General features: G+C 52.3%; 1 long non-coding RNA gene across 1 annotated transcript; it reads right to left on the bottom strand.

Annotated features, from left to right (window-relative positions):
* Positions 1–371: 371 nt before the first annotated feature.
* Positions 372–1,462, bottom strand: LOC125758505 (uncharacterized). The gene is made up of 4 exons (XR_007416140.1): positions 1,433–1,462; positions 1,253–1,329; positions 995–1,181; positions 372–678 (listed from the first exon to the last, which is right to left on the bottom strand). It is a non-coding gene; the product is annotated as an uncharacterized LOC125758505 (long non-coding RNA).
* Positions 1,463–8,855: the final 7,393 nt, after the last annotated feature.

The raw sequence follows: 8,855 nt of genomic DNA on the forward strand, positions 1-8,855 counted from the left end.
GAAAGAAAACAACTCCTGTGTTGATCCTATATGCCGCCATATAGGTCCTGGGCGGCCCTATTTGTGTCCTATAACCGCCATATGGGTCCTCTGGAGGTCCTACTTGCGTCCTATATACCGCCATATGGGTCCTGTTTAGGTCCCATTTGGATCCTGTTTGGATCCTATATACCCCCACACGGTCCTATACAATTCCTATATTTAGTCCTGTAAGTCCTGTATAAAACCATACGGATCCTGTATGAAACCATATAGGTATTTTTCAGTAGGGCATGTAAGATGGAATTAAACGCCTCTAACGGTCTGCACTAATTAACGTGTTAATACGTAACACACAATAAAAGAAAGACGCGTGAATATAAATGTTCTCTCTTTAGATGTTTATTTTGCAATTGTATAGGCGCACTAATTTTACATGCAACATTGTTCGCACGGAGCGTTTGCATCAGCCCTTGTGCAACGCAACCATACAGTCCATGTGATCGCTGCATGATAGCGCTGACATATATATAAGACGGACGGCATTCTTGTTGGATCGGCTCCCTTCTTTCGGCCAGTTCTCGTGCTCTTGGCCCTGAACACGTACGCAGATGCGACGTTTTACCGTCGAGATGTGAGACGGTAAATCGCCACCCTCATCGAGATGTGAGACTTGCATTGTTCTTCTGTCGGGAAAGACTGAAAGAAAGAAAAATGAATAATACTGTGAGAAAGGTAGACTATTTACTTGACCAGTTGCACAGTCATGTCGCGTCTAGAAACTCTATTCACACAACTAAACAAAATAATTTTGTCGCTGCACAAATAAGAAAAACACTGCGCTTACAATAAATGCGAGTGTGCTGAAATTCTGAGAAGTGCTTCAAGCTCCACAGCGCACAAACTAGAAAATATGTGGGCACAGGATGGATCGAGATTTTCGCTGTTAATTGGGTCGTAATGGCACTGGAAAACAAATGGTACAACAAATAGATTAATGAGAACACAATCTTACCTTCAAAGCGGCCGCGGGCCAGTCACATATTGTGCAGTCGGCATTTACAGCACACCTGCGACCAAATTCAATGTGAAAAGCGATTGCGTGAGACTTTTGTAACCAAGCATGCGTCTTACCAGAATTTTTTTCAGTTGGCGAGACCAGCGCAACACGCTATCCACACCAGTCCTTGTTGCAGCGTTCCCTAGAGAAAACGGCAAAATAGGTCACGGTCTTACAATAAGATGCCAGAAATAAAAAACAAGAAAATCTTACATATTTGCCCGTCAACGAAGTCTTGGGTCCACGGACAAATATAACCGCCGTTCGCCTGAACATTTCTGATCTGCCAGCTAGAAGAGACGACCAGATTGACGCATCGATTGTGCAAATAAAATTTGATTTTGTCGCTAGACAAAACTCACCATGCGATACACCGAAGAAATAGAATGCCACGAGTTCGCGTCAAATCCTCGGCAGCGGGAGGAGGAGGAGGAGGAAAAACATTTATTAACAGAAAGGGGTTTGTGATGCTTGGTCCGCAAGTACCATCTAGCAGTGCTGGCTGCCCTCAGTCCAGGACGCCACAGGCAGTTGCCGCCCTGCGTGATCAAACTGATCTGATCATCAAGGTTATCGCTAGCCAGCAACTCCTCCCACCGCTCCACACTAGCTTGGTCAATGGGGGGCAGGCCGGGAATGGCCCGGCAAGTCCATGTAATGTGTATTAATGTGGGTTTCTCAGAGCACCATGGGCAGCGCACAGGGTATTCTGTTGGGTGCATTTTGTTGAGAAAATGTAAGTTCGGATACGTTCCGGTCTGGATGAAGCGCCAGCTGGTAGCTTCCTCCTTTGTGAGCTTCTTATGGGGGAGGGAGTAGATACGTCTGAGTCCCTTGTAGTGATTTGGGATGGCCGCATACTCACACGGGACCGGGATAGGCTCCTCGGAGGCCGGGTCATGAGGTGCTCGGTCTGTTGTGTACCCTCGAACCACCCTGTCTGCCTCCTGGTTCCCCTCCAGCCCCATGTGACCAGGCGTCCATATCCTGTGCCGAATGATGGGGTTTCGTGTGTCAAGAGTGTCGTTGGGATCTGGTGCACCACGGAGAATGCTAATCGCTGCTTGACCGACTCGCCCATTCAAGAAATTTCTACAGGCCACTTGAGAGTCCGTGAGGATATCTAGTGACCGCCTTTGGTGGTTGCCGGTGGCAATGGCCAAAGCGATGGCCATTTCTTCAGCCTCCGTAATGGAAGAGCAGCGGATTGATGCACTGGTGATTTCGCGAAGACGATGGTCGACCACCGTGGCTACAGCCTTATTGCGATTACCAGTGCAGAGCGCTGCATCTACATATCTTGCGCTCGTCTTATTTAAGTGTTGTTTCCGTAGAGCCTCGACTCGGGCCTCCCGCCTGCCATGATGAAGTTGAGGATCCATATTACGGGGTATGGGGGCAACATTGTAGGTTGCTTGGAGGTTTGATGGAATAGGCTGTTGTTTAGCGATATCTCGAAGGAGGCCCATATGCCCAAGGCGCCGCAGTAGGTCCCTGCCGGTAGAAGTCTGCGCGAGCCGGGAGAGTTGGGTGGCCAGTTGAGCTTCCCGTAACTCTTCAAATGTGTTGTGAACGCCGAGACTTAAAAGTTTGTTGTTAGAGGTTCCTAGAGGGCGCTTAAGGGCTGCCTTGTAAGCCCGTCGTAACATAGCGTCTATCTGGTCTACCTCCGTTTTAGTGAGACGCTGATAAGGAAGGCTGTAGGTCACTCTGCTGACAACGAGGTTGCGGACGAGTTTTAGTGTATCCTCTTCTCGCATACCGTGGCGACGAGTGGTCACTCGCGCAATCATATGAGAGACCTGTAGAGTGGTGGTGCGAAGGGTGCTGAGAGTGTGGCTGCTCTGATGGTTCGACTGTATCCACATGCCCAGGATGCGTACAATAGTTTTTTTCCGGTATTTCTTGCCCGGCCAGCATAATGCGTAGCCGATGGCTGGGATCTTGGAGGTTGGGTTTATTTTTTTTCGAATGCCAGATGCGGAGAAGCTCCGACTTCTCTGTGGAGCAGGCGAGGCCACAATTACGCACGTAATCCTCAACGCAGGTAGCCGCTTGTTGCAGATGAGTCTCTTTTTCTCCGAGGGAACCCTGTGTGGCCCATAGCGTAATATCATCCGCATAAAGCGCATGGTGAACTCCCTCAATTTGTAGTTTCCGCGCGAGGCCTATCATTGCTACATTGAAAAGCAGCGGGGATATTACAGACCCCTGCGGGGTTCCCTTGTTAGGAACAGACAGTGTGGCAGATCGAAGTGTGCCCAGCCCTATCGTCGCAGTGCGATTTGTAAGGAACGTCTTGACGTATTCATAGGTTCGGTGGCCGCAATTGAGGGCAGCGAGTGAGTCTAGTATAGCTCGATGACTGACATTGTCAAAAGCGCCTTTAATGTCCAGGGCCAGGAGGATGTGGGCTCCGTGCTGGGGCACTCTCTCGAGGAGTTCCTCTTTAATTTGAAGGAGCACATCTTGAGTTGATAAGCGAGCCCGGAAGCCAAACATGGTATTAGGAAGGAGTGAGTGGTCTTCTAGGTAGTTCTGGAGACGGGTGGTAATCACTCTCTCATAAAGTTTGCCAAGGCAGGAGGTCAGAGAGATGGGTCGAAGGTTCTCGATCTGAATCGCCTTGCCTGGTTTTGGAATCAAAATTATCTTGGCGTGTTTCCATTCGGGCAGGACTGTACCCTGCTCCCAGTGTGCGTTGAGGAAGGTCGTGAGATCATGCACAGCTGCATCGCTGAGATTTCGTATGAGGCTGTAGTGGACATCATCGGCACCGGAGGCTGTATTACGAGTGCTGCTGCGGATTGCGGCATAGACCTCGTCAAACGTTATTGGGCGGTCCAGGTATTGGTTTGGCTCCCCTTGATACGTGCCCTGATAGGGAGGAGGATTAGTGGTGCCAAAGCACTTGCGTCGGACCTGCTCCAAAAGTTGATCTTCAGTACCTGGGTAGGTGTGGATTAGTCGTGTTATTGCTTTAGTTGTTTTCTTTAAGATATTCCAAGTGCGGGCCGTCCCCAGGGACTTTTGAAGGCTGTCGCTGAATTGAGCCCAATTAAGGCGGGTTAGCTGCACCGCATATAGTTCCGCCTGAGTTGTTAGGGCGGCAATTCTAAGCTTTAATTTGCGATTGTGCTTCTGCGTTTTCCACCTCTTGATGAGGCTGCGACGTGCTTCCCAGAGGTGGAGTAGATGGCCGTCAACTTCTGGGTTCTTTAATGTTCTGGCTATGTTCATGGTGCATTTGTCCCTCAGTTTTCTTAACTGAGCAGTCCAATCACCAAGATCTGAAAGATGATCGAGAGCCAACGTGCTTTCTTTACGGAAAGCATCCCAGTCAGTGATCTTTGCTTGCCCAATGGGGCGGCTTTTGGCGCACTCCGTGAGTTGGATTCGGACGATGCAATGGTCACTGCCCAAAGTCTCTTGCATATTTTCCCATGTGTACGTCGCGTTGCCCCGAACTAGGGTAAGGTCGGGACTGGTGTCTTGGCATACACTGTTGCCCAGTCGTGTGGGTGCAGCTGGATCGTTAAGCAAGACAAGTTGAAAGTCGTCTATAGCTGTGTCTAACTGTCTCCCCTTGGCATCTCTTTTGCGGTAGCCCCACCGATCATGGTGTGCGTTAAAGTCACCTAGTATGATGATTTCTTTGCCTTGTGCGATACGGCATGCTCCACGAATGAGTTTCCGTAGATCCGCGTCCGATTGCCGAGGCGGGCTATAAACATTGAGCACGATTAAGCTGTTCTTCTTCATCTGCTTTTAGATGCGAAGTATCTTAAGGCGGAGCTCAATCCGGTGGTGGTGGTGGTGGTGTGCGGCGTGACCACCCTTACTGCGCATGCGCATACCCCCTCCACACACCTCCTGTCCACTCACCCTCTCCCTTCCCCTCTCCACTTTCCCCCTCCCCTCTCCACTTTCCCTCTCCCATACCCCTCTCAACTTTCCCTCTCCACTTTCCCTCTCCCCTTCCCTCCCCCTTTCCACTCTTCCTCTGAAACGCGGGCTAGACATGCCGAAATTCTCTCCTGCGCAACGCCGCGATGAGCTCGAGCGCATGCGCGTCCCCTCCCCTTCTCCCTCCTCTCCTACGCTGCCCCCCTCTCGCCCGCCTGTCGACCGCGTTCCCCGCTCGCCCTGTGAGAATTAACGGCCAGGCTAGATGGAAGATACGACGCGCGTAGCGTCCCTCCTCGCGTTCCACGACGCGAGGTCGGTAGCATGCCCAACGAACGCCAACGGAACGCGATCGTGCAAGTGCTCCGGCTTCGCATCGCCTCATGGTCCCCTTTAGCGGGAGATGGTGTAATTTTTTTACTTGCAGGATCAGCTCAATAATTACATGGTCAACATTAGTGTCAGGTATGGTGTCGTGACCAATGACCGTTATGGCCTTCTTAACTAGGATGGCCACCTTTCCATCCTCCGGACCCACAAAGACCTCGTATCCGGCTAGTGCAGGGAGTGTCCCTGTCTCCTGAAGTGCGATGATATCCGGCGGCACCAGTTGCTTCTGAATAAATTGTTGTAAAAGGCCCCGTTTACGACGGTAGCCGCGGCAGTTCCATTGCCAAATTTCTAAGGATTTTTGAAATGGAAAAGGTGCGCTGCCCATACTATTTCTGAGAGGTGGAGTGAGTGATTTGGGAAGCCAGCGTTAAGACACCGGGGTCTAAGAGTGGTTGTGTGGCGGCACGTGTGGTGCCAGTGGTGGCTCGCTTTTTCCGCGCGATGCTGCTTTGTTCGCTGATTCGTGCGTCAATTCAATTTTCAATGGTGTCGAGACGAGCACTTAGTTGTGTGGTCTGGTGCAAGAGGGTTTGGTTAAGCTGCTGCGTAAGCTGGTGCGTAATCTGCTGTGTTAGATCCCTCATCATGCTCTGAAGCGTTGAAAGGGTGACCGGAGAGTCATTGGAGGATTGCGGGGCTACGGGGGCAGGGGAGTTCGTGGAGGTCGGGGCGGGGTGTGAGGTGCGAAGCCCCGTGATGAGGGCTCTTAACTCTGCCAGTTCCCTAGCATGTGTGGCTCGTAGGGTTTGTAATTCGCGTTTTAGTGCCTGATTTTCGCGAGCTAGGCTGTCAAACAAGTGCGGGTGGGGTTGGTTTAGCGAGTGCGGAGCCGCGGGAGCCGAACCTTCTGCCAGCCAGCTCACCTTAGTGCCATCCCCCGCGGGACGTGCGTTAGGATTCTTCATCTTGGTGCCTTTGGCGCTATGTGGCTGCTGTTGCTGGTGCTGCTGCTGCTGCTGTTGTTGCTCGGTGTCCTGGTGGTTCCGGGGGCTGCCCTGGGTTTGGTCGTGGTCCAAGTCCGCCGGGGGAAGGGGCGGGAAGGATCTGGACCTGGATCTGGATCGAGACCCAGATCTGGATCCGCCGCGTGACGCGTCCCTCTCCGAGCTGAACCATCGAGGGCGGCGTTGTGGCTTACGACCGCGTTCACTGTACGTTGCCGGGGCTTTGGTCTGGTGGGGTGGTGGATGTTGGCGAATCGTCTTCAGCCGTTGTCGACACTCCTTAGCGCCTGTGAGGTGTCCCTCCCCACATATCTGGCACTGAGGGGCGCAGGGATGGTCCGTCGGTGGGTTGAGAAGACCGCAACTGCGGCACACAGGAGCTGTTGGGTTAGGGCACACGTCTGATCTGTGTCCCTGTTGCAGACAGACCTTCCAGACTTGTCGGGTAGCTTTGTAAGGATGGCACGCCACCTCACCCCCGTAATAGAGCACGTATCGGGGGATCATGCTGCCGTCGAAGGTGACGACTGCTGTGTTAGTGTCTCCTAGCTTCGGGCACTATGCACCTTGACGCCCTGCGTGCGTACCCGTAGGTTTGCTAAGAGCTCTTCTGGTGGTGTTCCTGGATCGATGCCGTGGATAACACCACGCAAGGTGCCTTTCGGGGCAGCCACATATGCGTTGAAATCGTAGTTCTTGCCACCCAGGGTGAGGGTGTTCACTCGGCGAAGTACCCGCGCTGTCTCTTCGTGCGGTGTGCTTACGATGATGATGTTGGATCCGGGTCGAATCCGTACAATGAAGTCGTTGCCCGTGCATTGAGGGTGGGGTGTACAGGCTGCCACTATGGCACGAGAGATTTGGTGCGTGGAGTATTCTTTGATGGCAAGGCCTTTCTTCGGTCGTAGCACAATTTTAAGGTCGCTTCGAGGCAGCGGCGGCAGCTTTCGTCGCAGCTGACGCGACGCTGTGGTGACTGTTGTCGTCGGAGACGCCGCCGCTACCGCGGCAGACGGGTTAACGGAGTGATGCCCTGTTGAAGCGTTCCCGGTGGCGTTCGGGGCCGCAGCTTGCCCGGCCTGCTGCTGCGTTGCTGCCCGCTCGCGTTCGCGTCTGTTTTGCTTCTGTCGGGAGCGACGAGACAACGCCAATTTCCAGTTTGGATCCTGGTCATCAGCGGGTCCCTCGGATTCCTGAGGTGGTTGAGTTGTTCCACGGTCGTCCTCATCGCTCACCGATGTAAGTTCGTCGAGGTCAGAGGGGTCGGCCGGAAGGGCGGAGTTGAACTGGTCGTCGTCCGGTCGCGAGTCCGTACCGTGGTTCGTGCAAGTACTCGTTGAGTGCTGAGTGGGATCCATCATGGGGTTGGGGGCCCCGCCGCGAGGCCTGGCAGCCCGTCACTCGCCGAGGCGAGTTTGGTCTGCCGTTAGGCTTAGCGAGCCAGCGCTCACTTCGTCACTTTACAAGTCGGAAATGGGCGAAAAAATTGTCCTACCGACTAGAAAGTTGGGTCCGGGTGGTCCCTCTGTTGAGCACTTGAATGTACAACAGATTGTCGGCGACGAAAAGAGGGTGGTCCGGGTCAAAAACTACGAAATGCGCAGAGCCAACGTGACATGCGTCCGCTCGGCGCCACAGCGGCGTTCCCTCCTCGGCAGCGGGAGACGGCCGCGCGCCTCCAGGATCAAGGCAAACGAAATGCTTCTGAGTGCTTGCCCGTCTCTGTGCAGTGTTTCAGCACGTCCTCGCTCGAAAGAGCGACGATTTTGGCGGGAAGGGGAACTCACGCTGGCCACAGAGCTTGCTCCCCTCCCCAGCGCTGTGACAAAGAAAAAAAAACGCGAGAGGTCAGGGGTCCGGCGCTCCGCTTGCACGCCCCGCCTCCCTCGCACATTCCGTTCCTCCTTTCAGGACTTGTCATTCTTTCTGGGAGAGGGATGTGATGCATGTTGTGTGTGCTTTCGCGCGTGCTCTCTCTCCAAAGCAAAAACCGCAAGATCCTATCTCACCACTTTTTTTTTTTCGGGGAACGCACGTGTTGCTTATATCAGCTCTCTGGTGAGAAAGAAAAAGGCGCGCGAAATTTCCACTGACGCACATGCCTAAACATTCTAGGGCAGCGCTAATGCGTCCAAGAAGCGAATCGAATTTGAATTGAACCGTTTTTATTGTTAACACAAAATAGCGTTGGCACCCTAACATTAAAATAAATTAACATGAAAACCATAAACTGAGCATCAGGTAGAAATTTTAAAACTCTTCAGAGTGTGCGGACTATCGAATTCTGGCTCTGCAAGCGACGTATAGCTTATGACCGTAGAAATTATCGCATTTTACGCTAACTTTGTGTTTATTTAGACATAGATGATACTTTTAAATATTCGTATTAACGCATCCTAAGACCTAATCAAGTATGACGATATTCGATTCTATATTCCAAATGTTTAATATTCGCACACTTCTATGTGTAACCATTATATCTGATGTCCTCCCTCTGTCATGCGGCTCGATCAGATCAGTCATATATTTACATTCACGACCGTGCTAAAGCGTGAGCAGTGCTAGCGTTCCAG

Source organism: Rhipicephalus sanguineus, chromosome 5 (genome assembly GCF_013339695.2).
Source record: "Rhipicephalus sanguineus isolate Rsan-2018 chromosome 5, BIME_Rsan_1.4, whole genome shotgun sequence".
In the NCBI taxonomy this organism is placed as follows: Eukaryota; Metazoa; Arthropoda; class Arachnida; order Ixodida; family Ixodidae; genus Rhipicephalus; species Rhipicephalus sanguineus.